Source organism: Microcaecilia unicolor, chromosome 3 (assembly GCF_901765095.1).
Source record: "Microcaecilia unicolor chromosome 3, aMicUni1.1, whole genome shotgun sequence".
NCBI classification, from domain to species: domain Eukaryota; kingdom Metazoa; phylum Chordata; class Amphibia; order Gymnophiona; family Siphonopidae; genus Microcaecilia; species Microcaecilia unicolor.
Window position 1 is genome coordinate 86,965,506 of NC_044033.1, and position 12,559 is coordinate 86,978,064.

General features: G+C 51.8%; 1 protein-coding gene across 4 annotated transcripts in view; it reads left to right on the forward strand.

Moving 5' to 3' along the window:
* The window catches only part of PELI1 (pellino E3 ubiquitin protein ligase 1), a 170,913-nt gene that overhangs the window by 126,535 nt on the left and 31,819 nt on the right, over window positions 1-12,559 (forward strand). The window lies entirely within an intron of this gene.

Consider the following 12,559-nt stretch of genomic DNA (forward strand, 5'->3'; position numbering starts at 1 on the left):
ACACTGTCACACAGACAGTCTCACTCTGTCACACACCCGCACATTCACTCTGGCTCTCTCTCTCTCTCTCTCAAACATACACACTCCCAGGAAAACCTTGCTAGCGCCCGTTTCATTCATTCCAGAAACGGGCCTTTTTTACTAGTGCTATATAAACAGAGCCATATACAGTACCTGTTTGTTATTAAAGTTTTATCAGGTTAAAATCCCCGGATTTCATAGATTTCAAATTCTTGTGGACAGGGCCGGTCTTAGCAAGTGCGGGGCCGTGTGCACACCAATTTGGTGGGGCCCCAGCCTAGCCCCAGCTCCACCCCATTGATTATTAAAATTTTAGAACATTTTTTATTTATGAAATTTCAAATAAAGACAAATGAAGCTAAATTTGTACAGAAAAACTGATTGAAATAATAAGCACAATGCTATCATGAAACCCCCCCTCCCCAGAAATTATTCAGTTCAAGTCCACTACAATTAGTAGTTCCAATTCTCATAATCCCGGGGGGGGGGGGGGGGGGTCAGAGGTGCGGACACACAATCTCTCCACTGCAAAACACTATACACAAACTTGTGCAAAAACACTCATAACCTTACCAAACCATAACAGCACTAATTCCAAGGACAGGACAAGCTACAACCTTATGCATGGAAAGGCAGAACTGTAATTACACCAGGCTCTAAAACACCATTACACTACCTCGTGAAAAAACACAAAACAAAAAGGGCTGCAAATACTGCACCTTGATAACACATGAAAAACACATGACACAACAGATATGAAGGCAAAATACTGAAGTGGAAAGTTACCTCAAGAAGTCAGACTCAGCATGCAGCAATACTAGAAAAATTGAAACTTACATGCAAAATATCATAGATGCACATTTCCAAAAGCTAAGGAGGAGGTGATCCACCAAGGTGGATGAACACTAACTCCCATGAAAAATCAACAGTTAGAGGGAAGTGGGAAGTGGACCAATGACTCCGGGTGGATGTGGTAAATGACAATGTATGTACCTAAGGAGATTGTTGAGATATATATATATATATATACACACATACATACATACATACAAAAAAGGGGCATCAATTGATACACTGATATGTAAAAAATATATATATACAGAAAAGGGGGCATCAATTAATGCACTGATATGTAAAAAAATAATAAATGTACCCAAAGAAAAGGCATCCATTGATACATTGGTATATATATATATGAATGTACCCAACATATAATTCCATATCATCATGCTGATCAATCCATAGACTGGTGGGTTGTGTCCATCTACCAGCAGGTGGAGATAGAGAGCAATCCTTTTGCCTCCCTATATGTGGTCATGTGCTGCCGGAAACTCCTCAGTATGTTCTCTATCTCAGCAGGTGGTGGTCACACACAGCAGCAGCTCTGGCTAGGTCTCCAAGCCTAATTTTTAGGTTTTGTTGAGTACCTGGGGTTGAAGGCTCTTCTTGAGCAAGTGCAAACCTGGTGGTGCCAGGTCCCTCCTTTTCTCCCCCCTCCCGCTGGCTCCGTTAAAAAAAAAAAAAAAAAAAAAATTTTTTTTTGGACGTCCTTAAGGGCGTTTATTTCAACGTTAATTTCAACGTTTATTGCAGCTACTCACTGGGACACCAATTCGTTATAGCTCGGAAGGAGAAGCACGTAATTTTTACCTTTTTGTAGCGGGCAGGGGGTTCCCCGATCGGTCTCCACGTGGCCTATGGCGTCGGAGGGCGAGGGCGCAAAGAATCGCTTCCCGGACCGCGTGTGCGCTTCTAGCGGGGATGCGGGGGTCTTAAAGTCTGATTTGCCCTTGTTGGGTGTCAGTTTGGAGGCCGGTCAGTGTCCCGGTTCTTCCTCCGGTGCGGCGGTTTTTCCTGCCATAAACGCCCATCCCCTGCTGCTCGCCTCCGCCATCTTGGCCGGCCACTCTGCTCGGACGGCTTCTTCTTGGGCTGCCCTTGAGCTGGGAGACGTTAATGCCATGGCCGCCCTTGATTTGGGCGACGGCAAAAAAGCGGCCAACGTTAAGCGCCGTTCTTCCCATGCGGCTCCTTCGCGGAGTGTTGCGCGGACGCCATTTTGGATGCTCAGCATGTTTCTCCCCCGCTCTTGCGAGCACCGGTTGAGGGTGCGTCTAGGGCTGTGGCCCAGGCTGCTGAAGTGCACAGTCTGGGGGGTTTCTCCCCCGAGTTCATTCTGCTGCTGCATCAGGCCTTCCTTATGCAAAACGCTGCCCCGGCTCCCTTGTCCGATAAAGGGGTTGAGGCCCCCGGAAGTAAACGCCCTCGGGTGGATTTCCAGGCCTTAGAGGACTCTGTCTCCTCTGATGTAGATGAGGGCAGCGTATCTGGGTTCTCCCAACGGTCCTTTGGGGATTCCTTGGAGGAGACGGATTCCCGCTCGGATGGAGCGGATGACCCCTCTGCAGCGCGGATTTTTCGCTCAGAGGACTTGCCCAACCTGTTAGTGCAGGCCATGAGCATTTTGAAGATTTCCTCTCCAGAGGACGTCTCTCCCTCAGCCCTTGTTGGCTCCGCCATTATGCTGGGGACGAAGCGCCCGCCTAGAACCTTCCACGTGCATGATGCCATGCACACCTTGATTTTGGCTCAATGGGATGTCCCAGAAGCGAGCCTCAAAGTGGCTAGGGCTATGTCCCGCCTCTATCCTCTGCCTGAAAGTGAACGGGAGGCCTTTCTTTGGCCTACCGTGGATTCTTTAATCACTGCGGTGACTAAGAAAACGGCGTTGCCGGTGGAAGGTGGCACGGCCCTAAAGGACGCCCAAGACAGAAGATTGGAGGCGGCCTTAAGGTCGTCCTTCGAGGCGGCTGCTTTAAGTTTGCAGGCCTCAGTTTGCGGCTCCTATGTGGCCAGGGTGTGCCTGACGATTGTGCAGCGGGCTTCCTCCTCGGATCCTTCCTTGAGGGCTGATTGGCCGACCCTGGAATCGGGCTTGGCTTATTTGGCAGTCTTGCTGTATGATGTCTTGAGAGCCTCGGCTAAAGGTATGGCTCAGACAGTCTCTGCGCGGCGGTGGCTTTGGCTGAAGCATTGGTCTGCTGACCAGGCCTCTAAGTCCCGCCTGGCTAAGTTGCCTTTTAAAGGCAAGCTGCTCTTTGGGGTCGAGCTGGACAAAATTGTGACCGATCTCGGCACGTCTAAGGGCAAGAGGTTACCAGAGGTCAGGGCTCGGGCCAGTGCTCGCCCCGGTAACTCCAGAGGACGGTTTCAGGAAGCCCGTCGGTACCGCCCGGGCAAGTCGGGCTCCTCTGCCCCCTCTTCCTTCAAAAGGAACTTCTCCCCCAAGCAGCATTCCTTTCGCAGAGACCGCCGTCCCGGAGGTGCGCCCTCCGGTCCTCCCCCAGGGTCTCATACCCAATGACGGGGCCCTGGTCCATGGCCCAGTGCAGATTGGAGGACGCCTGTCCTCGTTTCTGGGCGAGTGGACCAGGGTAACTTCAGACGCTTGGGTGCTGGAAGTCATCAGAGACGGCTACAAGCTAGAGTTCTGCCGACCCTTAAGAGACGGGTTTGTACTCTCTCCCTGCAAGTCTCCGGTCAAAGCTGTGGCAGTGCAGCAAACCTTGGACAATCTGATCCGCCTGGGTGCCGTCGTTCTAGTGCCAGAAAATCAGCTTGGCAAGGGACGTTACTCCATTTACTTTGTGGTACCAAAGAAAGGAGGTTCTGTATGGCCTATCCTCGACCTCAAAGGGGTCAATCGGGCCTTGAAAGTTCGGCACTTTTGCATGGAGACTCTCCGCTCTGTTATAGCGGCAGTGAAGGCAGGGGAGTTCCTGGCATCCTTGGACATCAAGGAAGCGTATTTGCATATTCCCATCTGGCCTCCTCATCAACGCTTTCTGCGTTTTGCAGTCCTGGGCCGACACTTCCAGTTCAGAGCCCTCCCGTTCGGGTTGGCTACTGCTCCGCAGACCTTCTCCAAAGTAATGGTGGTCATCACGGCCTTCCTGCGAAAGGAAGGAGTACAAGTCCATCCTTATCTGGACGACTGGTTGATCTGAGCCTCCTCTTATGCAGAGTGCGGCAAAGCTGTGGACCGGGTGATTGCTCTTTTGAGCTCCCTGGGGTGGATCATCAACTGGGAGAAAAGCCAGCTGCGCCCGACTCAGTCCCTGGAATATCTGGGAGTTCGTTTCGACACCCAAGTGAGCAGAGTGTTCCTGCCAGACAATCGGATTGTCAAGCTTCAGGCTCAGGTGGACTAGTTCCTAGTAGCCTCTCCTATTCGGGCTTGGGACTTTGTGCAGCTGTTGGGCTCTATGACGGCCACGATGGAAGTAGTGCCCTGGGCCAGGGCTCATATGAGACCACTACAACACTCTCTGCTGCAACTCTGGACTCCATTGTCGGAGGATTATGCTGTGCGCCTCTCTTGGACCCAGCAGTGCGCAAGGCGCTGAGCTGGTGGCTGAAGACAGACAAGTTGTCTGCAGGGATGCCTCTTGTGACCCCGGAGTGGATTGTCGTCACGACGGACGCCTCTTTGACGGGCTGGGGAGCCCACTGCTTGGGAAGGACAGCGCAGGGGCTCTGGTCTCCTGCAGAGGCAAAGTGGTCTATCAACCTCTTGGAACTCAGAGCCATTCGGTTGGCGCTTTTGGAGTTCCTCCCGGTACTGGATCTCTGGTCCAGTTTCTTGGCGCCTCGCCTCAGCAGGAGGTGGGAACATCGGCCATTTTGTTTTCAGCTTACCACGAGGCTTTCATGCCACCTGCAGGGGATGTAGGGCTTTGGGGGGAGTTTCAGGGCAGGGCCTGCCCTTCTCTCCAGACTTTGTGCTTCTGCTCCACCAGGCCTATCTTCTGAAGCAGGGAGCTTCTTCCCAGATGGTCTCGGTGCTTCTGAGGGGGTGCAGAGGCGGGGGTGTCCCCTCCTCCTTCTAAATGATCGAAGTTAGTTCCTGTGGATGACCCCTCAGAGACTTGGTCTCAGGTCTCTCTGCAGTCGGAGGCGGTGTCTGTTTGCTAGGAGGGTCCCTCGCTAGCAGAGCTCTTGGAAGAGGGGGAGCTCCCTCCTGGGGAGGGGTGTGACTGGGTGCTCCAGCTTTTTCAGCGGGACAAGTTGGGCTCCCTAATTTCAGAGGCACTGACAGAGCTCTCCATTGAAGAACCCATGGGGGCTACTGTGGTGGGCTAGCCGGCTAGTCTTATGAAGGGACTTAGGGGTCCATCCAAGGCATTCCCTATGCACCCGGATATTCAGAACCTGATTTCCGTGGATTGGCACACTCCTGACTTGGGCCTTAAGGTAGGGAGGACCATGGCCCATCTCAGCCCCTTGGTGCCAGAAGAGGAGGAGAAGTTGGCCTTTTCTAAGGTGGATTCTTTGGTGACAGCGGTCACCAATAAGACTACCTTGCTAGTTGAAAGCGGCGTAGCCTTTGATGAGTAATTAATAAACTGCTCTTGACAAGGGACATAAGATTCTAAATTTCATCACCTTGAAGGACCTGCAGGATGGGAAGCTGGAGCAGGCTCTGAAGCAGGCCTTTGAGGTGGCCTCCCTGGGACTGCAGGCCTTCATTTGCAGTTCCTTTGTTGCACTTGCCTGTTTGCAGTGGTACCAAGGTTCCTGCTCCCAGGGTGGGTGCGGTCTTCGGCCAAGGGCATTTCATGGGCATGTCATTGGCAGTCTCCGCCAGGCGTGAGCTTTGGCTGCAAGCTTGGGCAGTGGATGCCGGCTCTAAGGCCCATCTGGTCAAGTTGCCCTTTCAAGGGAAATTGCTGTTTGGAGAGGACATTAGCAAGCTAGTCAAGGAGCTGGGGGAGACTAAACCTCAGCGGCTCCCAGAAGATAAGCCTCGTTCTTCCAGTCATTTGACGGCCCAGCTGAAGCCCGTTTTCGGGACAGCAAGAAGTACAGGCTGGGTCTCCCAGCCTTTGGTCAGTGACCGCAATTTCAGTCCCAGCAGTCTTCTTTTGAGAGGACAGGAAAACTACAGGACAGGTGGGACGAGCGGTTGCCGCCTCCCGACAGTCACAATGATACCAGACCAGCCCACCTATCCAGGGGACCAGGGGGTGCTGGATATTCTGCACTAGGCTACAATCTGGAGTTCTCCTGCCCGGTCGCCCCTCTCTTCTTACAGTCTCCCTGTTGGGGTGTCTTTCGGGTGGCACACATCAGATCCATGGTAGAGACTTTGCTGACTCTTTGTGCCATTGTACCCATCCCTCCTGCCGAGCGGGGGTTTGGGGCGGTACTCCATCTATTTTGTGGTCCCCAAAAAGGAGGGAATGGTGCATCCCATCCTGGACATCAAAGGGGTCAACAAGTAGATGGAAACCCTCTAATCCATAATTGCGTCTGTGCGAGAGGGGGAGTTTCTCATCGCTGTCGACGTAAAGGAGGCATACCTCCACATCCCTGTCTGGGGACTGCATCAGCAATTCCTTTGCTTTGCAGTTTTGGGCCACTCTTTGCAGTTTTGGGCCATCATTTCCAGTTCTGGACCCTTCCGTTTGGTCTAGCCACAACCCCAAGGACCTCTTCCAAAGCATGATTGTGGTAGCGGTCATTCTGTGGATTCGTGTTCACCCATAACCTGGACGACTGGCTGATCCAGGCATCGTCTTACGAGGACAGCATGGAGTCCTTGGGTCAGTGATTGATTTCGACAAGAGCAGGTTTATTCCGTCACAACAGCTGGAGTATTTTGGTGTCCTTTTTGATACCCAGCGAACTCGGGTATTCCTGACAGAGGGGCAGCATTCAAAGCTGATGCGCCAGGTTTGGTTGCTTCTTTTGCTTCCCCGGCCACAGGCCTGGGATTATGTGCAGGTCCTCGATTCCATAACAGCGGCCATGGAAGTGGTGCCTTAGGAAGGGCGCACATGCGTTTGCTGTAGCAGTCTTTTCTCAGTTGATGGTCTCCATTTCGGAGGACTACAGCATCTGGTTTGCCTGGACGTTGGCAGCCTGAGGGAGTATGAGGTGGTGTCTGTGTTCCCGGTTGTTGAATCGGGGCATTCCATTCCCGATCCTTCATTAGGAGGCGGTGACGACAGATGCCAGCTTGTCAGGCTGAAGAGCCCATTGCTGGGGCCACCTGGCTCCTGTATTAGGAGGTGGTGATGACAGATGCCAGCTTGTCAGGCTGAGGAACCCATTGCCGGGGCCACCTGGCTCAGAGCTCTTGGTTTCCGGGGCAGGTGCAATGGCCCATCAGTCATCTGGAACTTCGAGCGGTGCAGAGGGCTCTGGAGGCTTTTGCCCCACTGTTAGAGAGGGCCCCAGTTCAGGTCTTCTCGGACAATGCAATGGCAGTGGCCTATATCAACAAGCAAGGGGGGACTCGCAGCAGTCAGCGTGCGGTGGAGTCTGGCTTTTCCGATGGCCTTGGCAGCGAAACATCTGCTGTACCTTTCGGCCGCTCACATCAAAGGGTCACTCAATATGGAGGCTGATTTTCTCAGTCGACATGCTCTGGATCCCGGTGGATGGGAGTTGCCAGTCGGGGCATTTCAGCTGGTGGTGAGTTGTTGGGGCATACCCCACATGGATCTCATGGCCACGAAGGCCTATGCCATGGTTCCCCAGTTCTTCAGCTGTTGAAGGGAAAAGGACTCTTTGGATCTAGATACCCTGCTGCAACTGTGGCCAAACGGAGGCCTTCTGTATGTCTTTCCCCCATGGCCGATTATAGGCCAGTTGTTGAGGAGAGTGGTGGCTCATCAGAGCAGGGTGATCCTGGTGGCCCTAGACTGGCCGAGGCGCCTGTGGTATGCGGATCTCGTGTGGCTTCTGGATGGGGAACCACTGCACTTCTTTCAGGTTCAAGGTCTCCTCCGTCAGGGCCCGGTGGCCATGGAGGATCCCTCCCCCTTTGGTCTTAAGACATGGCCCTTGAGAGGACTCGGCTGAGGAAGAAGGGTATTCAGATTCGGTCATTGCAGTCTTACTCCAGGCCAAGAAGCACTCTACTTCCTCGGCTTATGCCCATGTCTGGCATGTTTTTGAGAGCTGGTGCATGGAGAGGGGTTTAGGCCCTTTTGCTTCTTCCGTAGGCCACATCCTGGCGTTCTTGCAGCAGGGAGTGCGCCAGGGGCTGGCGCCAGGTTCCTTAAAGTTTCAGGTGGCAGTTCTGGCTTGCTTTTGGGGCCGCTTACAGAACTCTTCTTTGGCGGCACATCCTGATGTAGTGCATTTTCTGAAAGGGGTGGGTTGCCTTCGTCCGCCCTTCCAGGCACCCTTTCTGGACTGGGACCTTAATCTGGTTCTTCGAGCAGTTCAGCACCCCCTCCCCCCCATTTGAACCTATTTGCAAGGCTACCCTGAAAGATCTCGCGCTGAAGACTGTGTTCTTGGTGGCAATTACGTCGGCCTGTTGCGTCTCAGAGCTTCAGGCGCTTTCTTGTAGGGACCCTTTTCTTTGTTTATTGGAGGCGGAGGTTTTGCTTCGGACAGAATCTTCCTTCTTGCCCAAGGTGGTTTTGGCCTTCCAGATTAATCCGTGGATCTTCCTTTCATCAGGAGTATGTAGGGGCCCAGTTCGCCTCATTTGGGGCTTCTGGACATTCGAAGGGCTCTCATGCATTACCTGGAGGCTACTAATGACCTTCATCATTCGGATGGACTCTTTGTGCTTTTTGGTAAGCAGAAGCTGGGCCTTATGACGTTCAAGGCATCCATTGTCCACTGGTTGAAGGAGGCAGTGGCCTCAGCCTATATCTTGGCAGGAAAGTCTCCACCGCAGGTTTTGACAACTCTAACAGACCTATGGCTACGTCTTGGGCGGAGGCCTCCCTGTCTTCTCCTGTGGATATCTGTAGGGCAGTGACATGGGTTTTGCTGCATACCTCCAGTAAGCATTATAGAGTGGATGTGGTTGAGCAGTTTGAGGCTGCATTTGGGGCATCAGTTTTGTGTGTGGCAGGGTTGGCTGCCCACCCTTGTAGGGATTGCTTTTGAACATCCCACATATCCTGGAATGGTGGGAAGCAGTGGCATAGCCAGAAGTCAATTTTTGGGTGGGCCAACAGGTTGGATGGGTGGGCACTAGACAGTGGTGTGCTGGTAAATGTTTAACAACAGGCTCTCTCCCCGGTGCACCTCCCCTCAAAATTGCAGAGCTGGCTATAGCCGGGGAGAGAGCCTGGGGGGTGGGGGAGGCAATGCATTACTCTCCATGAAAAAAAACATTAAATGATCCCAGGTTCCAATCTAATTCATGTTTAATGTGGGATAAAATGCCATAAATAAGTAAATAAATATAAACTTTTAATGTTGAGCACCTGATTCTCAAAGTGCACATGTTCCAATCATTATAATGAAAATAAAATGATTTTTTTCTACCTTTTGCTGTCTGGTGACTTTGTTTTTCTGATCATACTGGCCCAGTATCTGATTCTGCTGCTATCTGTCCTCTTTACTCTGTTTCCAGGGCTTCCTTTCCATTTATTTCTTTACTTTCCGCCTTTCTTCTTCATTTCTTGCTCTGGGTCCTCCGTAGAGTTGACTGTCCAGTGGATCCAGCTTCTGCCTATTTTCTTCATCCATGTGCAATTTTCACCTCTCTTCCTTTTCCCTCATCTCATCTCCTTCCTCACTCTTCCCTCCCCTCCATCCATGTCCAGCATTTCTTCTCTCTCCCTTCCCTCTCCTCCATCCATATCCAGCAGCCTCCTCTCTCCTGCCCTTCCCTCCATCCATTCATGTCCAGCAACCCTCCTCTGCCCTCTGCCCTCCCCTCCATCCACCCATGTCCAGCAACCTTCCTCTCTCCTCTTCCCTCCCCTCCATCCACCCATGTCCAGCAACTCTCCTCTCCCCTCCATCCATCCATACCCAGAAATTCTCCGCTCTCCCCTGCCCCCACCTCCATCCATCCCCAGCAATTCTCCTCTCTCCCCTACCCCCCACCTCCATCCATCCATCATCTCCAGCAATTCTCCTCTCCCCTGCCCCCCACCTCCATTCATCCATCCCCAGAAATTCTCCTCTCTCCCCTGCCCCCCACCTCCATCCATCCCCAGCAATTCTCCTCTCTCCCCTACCCCCACCTCCATCCATCCATCATCCCCAGCAATTCTCCTCTCTCCCCTACCCCCCACCTCCATCCATCCATCATCCCCAGCAATTCTCCTCTCTCCCCTGCCCCCCACCTCCATCCATCCATCCCCAGCAATTCTCCTCTCTCCCCTGCCCCCCACCTCCATCCATCCATCCCCAGCAATTCTCCTCTCTCCCCTGCCCCCCACCTCCATCCATCCATCCCCAGCAATTCTCCTTTCTCCCCTGCCCCCCACCTCCATCCATCCATCCCCAGCAATTCTCCCCTGACCCCACCTCCATCCATCATCCCCAGCAATTCTCCTCTCTCCCCTGACCCCCACCTCCATCCATCCATCCATCCCCAGAAATTCTCCTCTCTCCCTTGCCCCCCACCTCCATCCATCCATCCATCCATCATCCCCAGCAATTCTCCTCTCTCCCCTGCCCCCCACCTCCATCCATCCATCCCGTGACTCTCCTCTCTCCCCTCCCCTCCCATCCATGTGTCCAGTGATACCCCTTCACCCCCGTGCATCCTTCCCTCCCATTCCACCTGCCCGCCCTCTCTCTGACGGCAGCGCTTCCCAGACGCTGCCTACCGCCGCCACGATCTACCTCCTCACTCTCAACAGCAGCGGTAGCGATTCAAACACGCTACCTCCTGCTTCTAACCCGGAAGCGTCTCCTCTGAGGAGACGCTTCCGGGTTAGAAGCAGGAGGCAGCGTGTTTGAATCGTGACGCTACCGCTGCTGGTGAGAGTGAGACAGAGGGAGGAGGTAGATCGTGGCGGCGGTAGGCAGCGTCTGGGAAGCGCTGCCGTCAGAGAGAAGGAGGCAGATGCAGGATCAGCGCTGCCTGCTCCCTCCACTCCGCTGCTGGGTGGGCCTGAACCCAAACTGGGTGGGCCTAGGCCCATCCAGGCCCACCCGTGGCTACGCCCCTGGTGGGAAGTAACTTAATGGAAGGAGAAATTAGGTCTTACCTGATAATTTTCCTTTCATTAGTTCTTCACACTATTCCAGAAGTCCTCCTGTGGCTTGACCACCCTACTTGGCAGCTCTAGGCTCTGTTTTTGTGTCCTGCTTTCAAGGAACTTAGTCTTCGGTGCATTGTAGTGGCTGGCTTGGCTGGTTGCTGACCATGCACCTGTTGGGCGTGTTCTTTCTTTATTGTTTGAGGACCGATACTGAGGAACTGGGCTGCTATCATGAGGCTATGTAATGGTGCTCAGTTCTGTATTCTCTATCTCCACTTGCTGGTCCATGGATATGACTATCCACACGTCCAGGAATAGTGTGAAGAACTAATGGAAAGAAAATTATCAGGTAAGACCTAATTTCTCCTCCTCTAACAGGATAGAGCTAATTATTTAGGGGTAAACACAAAGGAGTGAAGGGAAAGTGTGAAGAAATGAAGACCACAAATACAGTGAGACTGACAGCACAGTAGGCAGGCACAAATGGGCAGTGGATGGCCATGTGGTCTTTATCTGTTGTTTTCTGTGGTAGGTAAACTCCAGCCTTTCCTGAACACAGTCCTGGTTCACAGCCAGTATGTGGCCTTGGGAAAGTTTGGAGGGGTCCTGTATGATCTGTTTTTGTGTAAATGGCTGTACATTGGTCGTTGCAGTTCCCTCTTCATATGATATGCTAAGCACATGGATGCTCTGTGGACTAAATCCAAGGTCTAGCAAAGTTCTGTTTTGAAAGTACTTTTGTGTCCACTGTGCAAGTCCATAACCAGAAAGCACCTGAATCTAAAATGCACAAAGGATTATCACAGTACTGAATCTGTTAGCATCCAGATGCAGTCAGTGAATACTGAGCAAATTTTGAGAGCCAGGTCAGCTGGGCACCTAAACCTTCATGCCTGCTGCTTACATTAAAGGAAAAGAAAACTAACAAAACAGAAAACAAATCCCTGCTCAATAATTGGGGGGTTAGTTTTTACTTTATTTTCTAAGTGCCAGCTATTGTAGGGTTTTTTTAATGCCTGAATATTTAGTGTTGGACCATCCCCAGATACTAGCATTTACTATCCAGTTATAAGCACTTACTCAGGTACTGGTGGTATTCAGCCTGGTACACAGTTAACTACTTGGATAAAATTAGGACAGCCTTTTTGCTGCCTTATCTGGATAGTTAACCAGTTAACTAACTGAATATTACCACTAACTGGGTAATTCCCAGCTCTGTTTCCAGAGTGCCCCAGCATTATCCATATCGTGCTGGGATGGCTGGTGGCAATTTTCAGCTCTAGTGAGTGGCACTTCCAGGTATGAGCTATTTCAGTCCAGATAAGAGAACACCAAGGAAAAAACCAAGCAAAGTAACAATTAAAAAGCAGGGGGAAAAAAAACAAAAAACATTTTTCTTGGTTCCTAAAATATTCCAAATATTCTACAATTTACATTTGACGTTAAGAACTGCAACATAGTTTCATTTTTACATATTATGGGGCTCATTTTCAAAGCACTTGCAAAGTTTCATAGGTTACTATATACTTGTAAGTCTAAGTGCTTTGAAAATACGCTTTTAT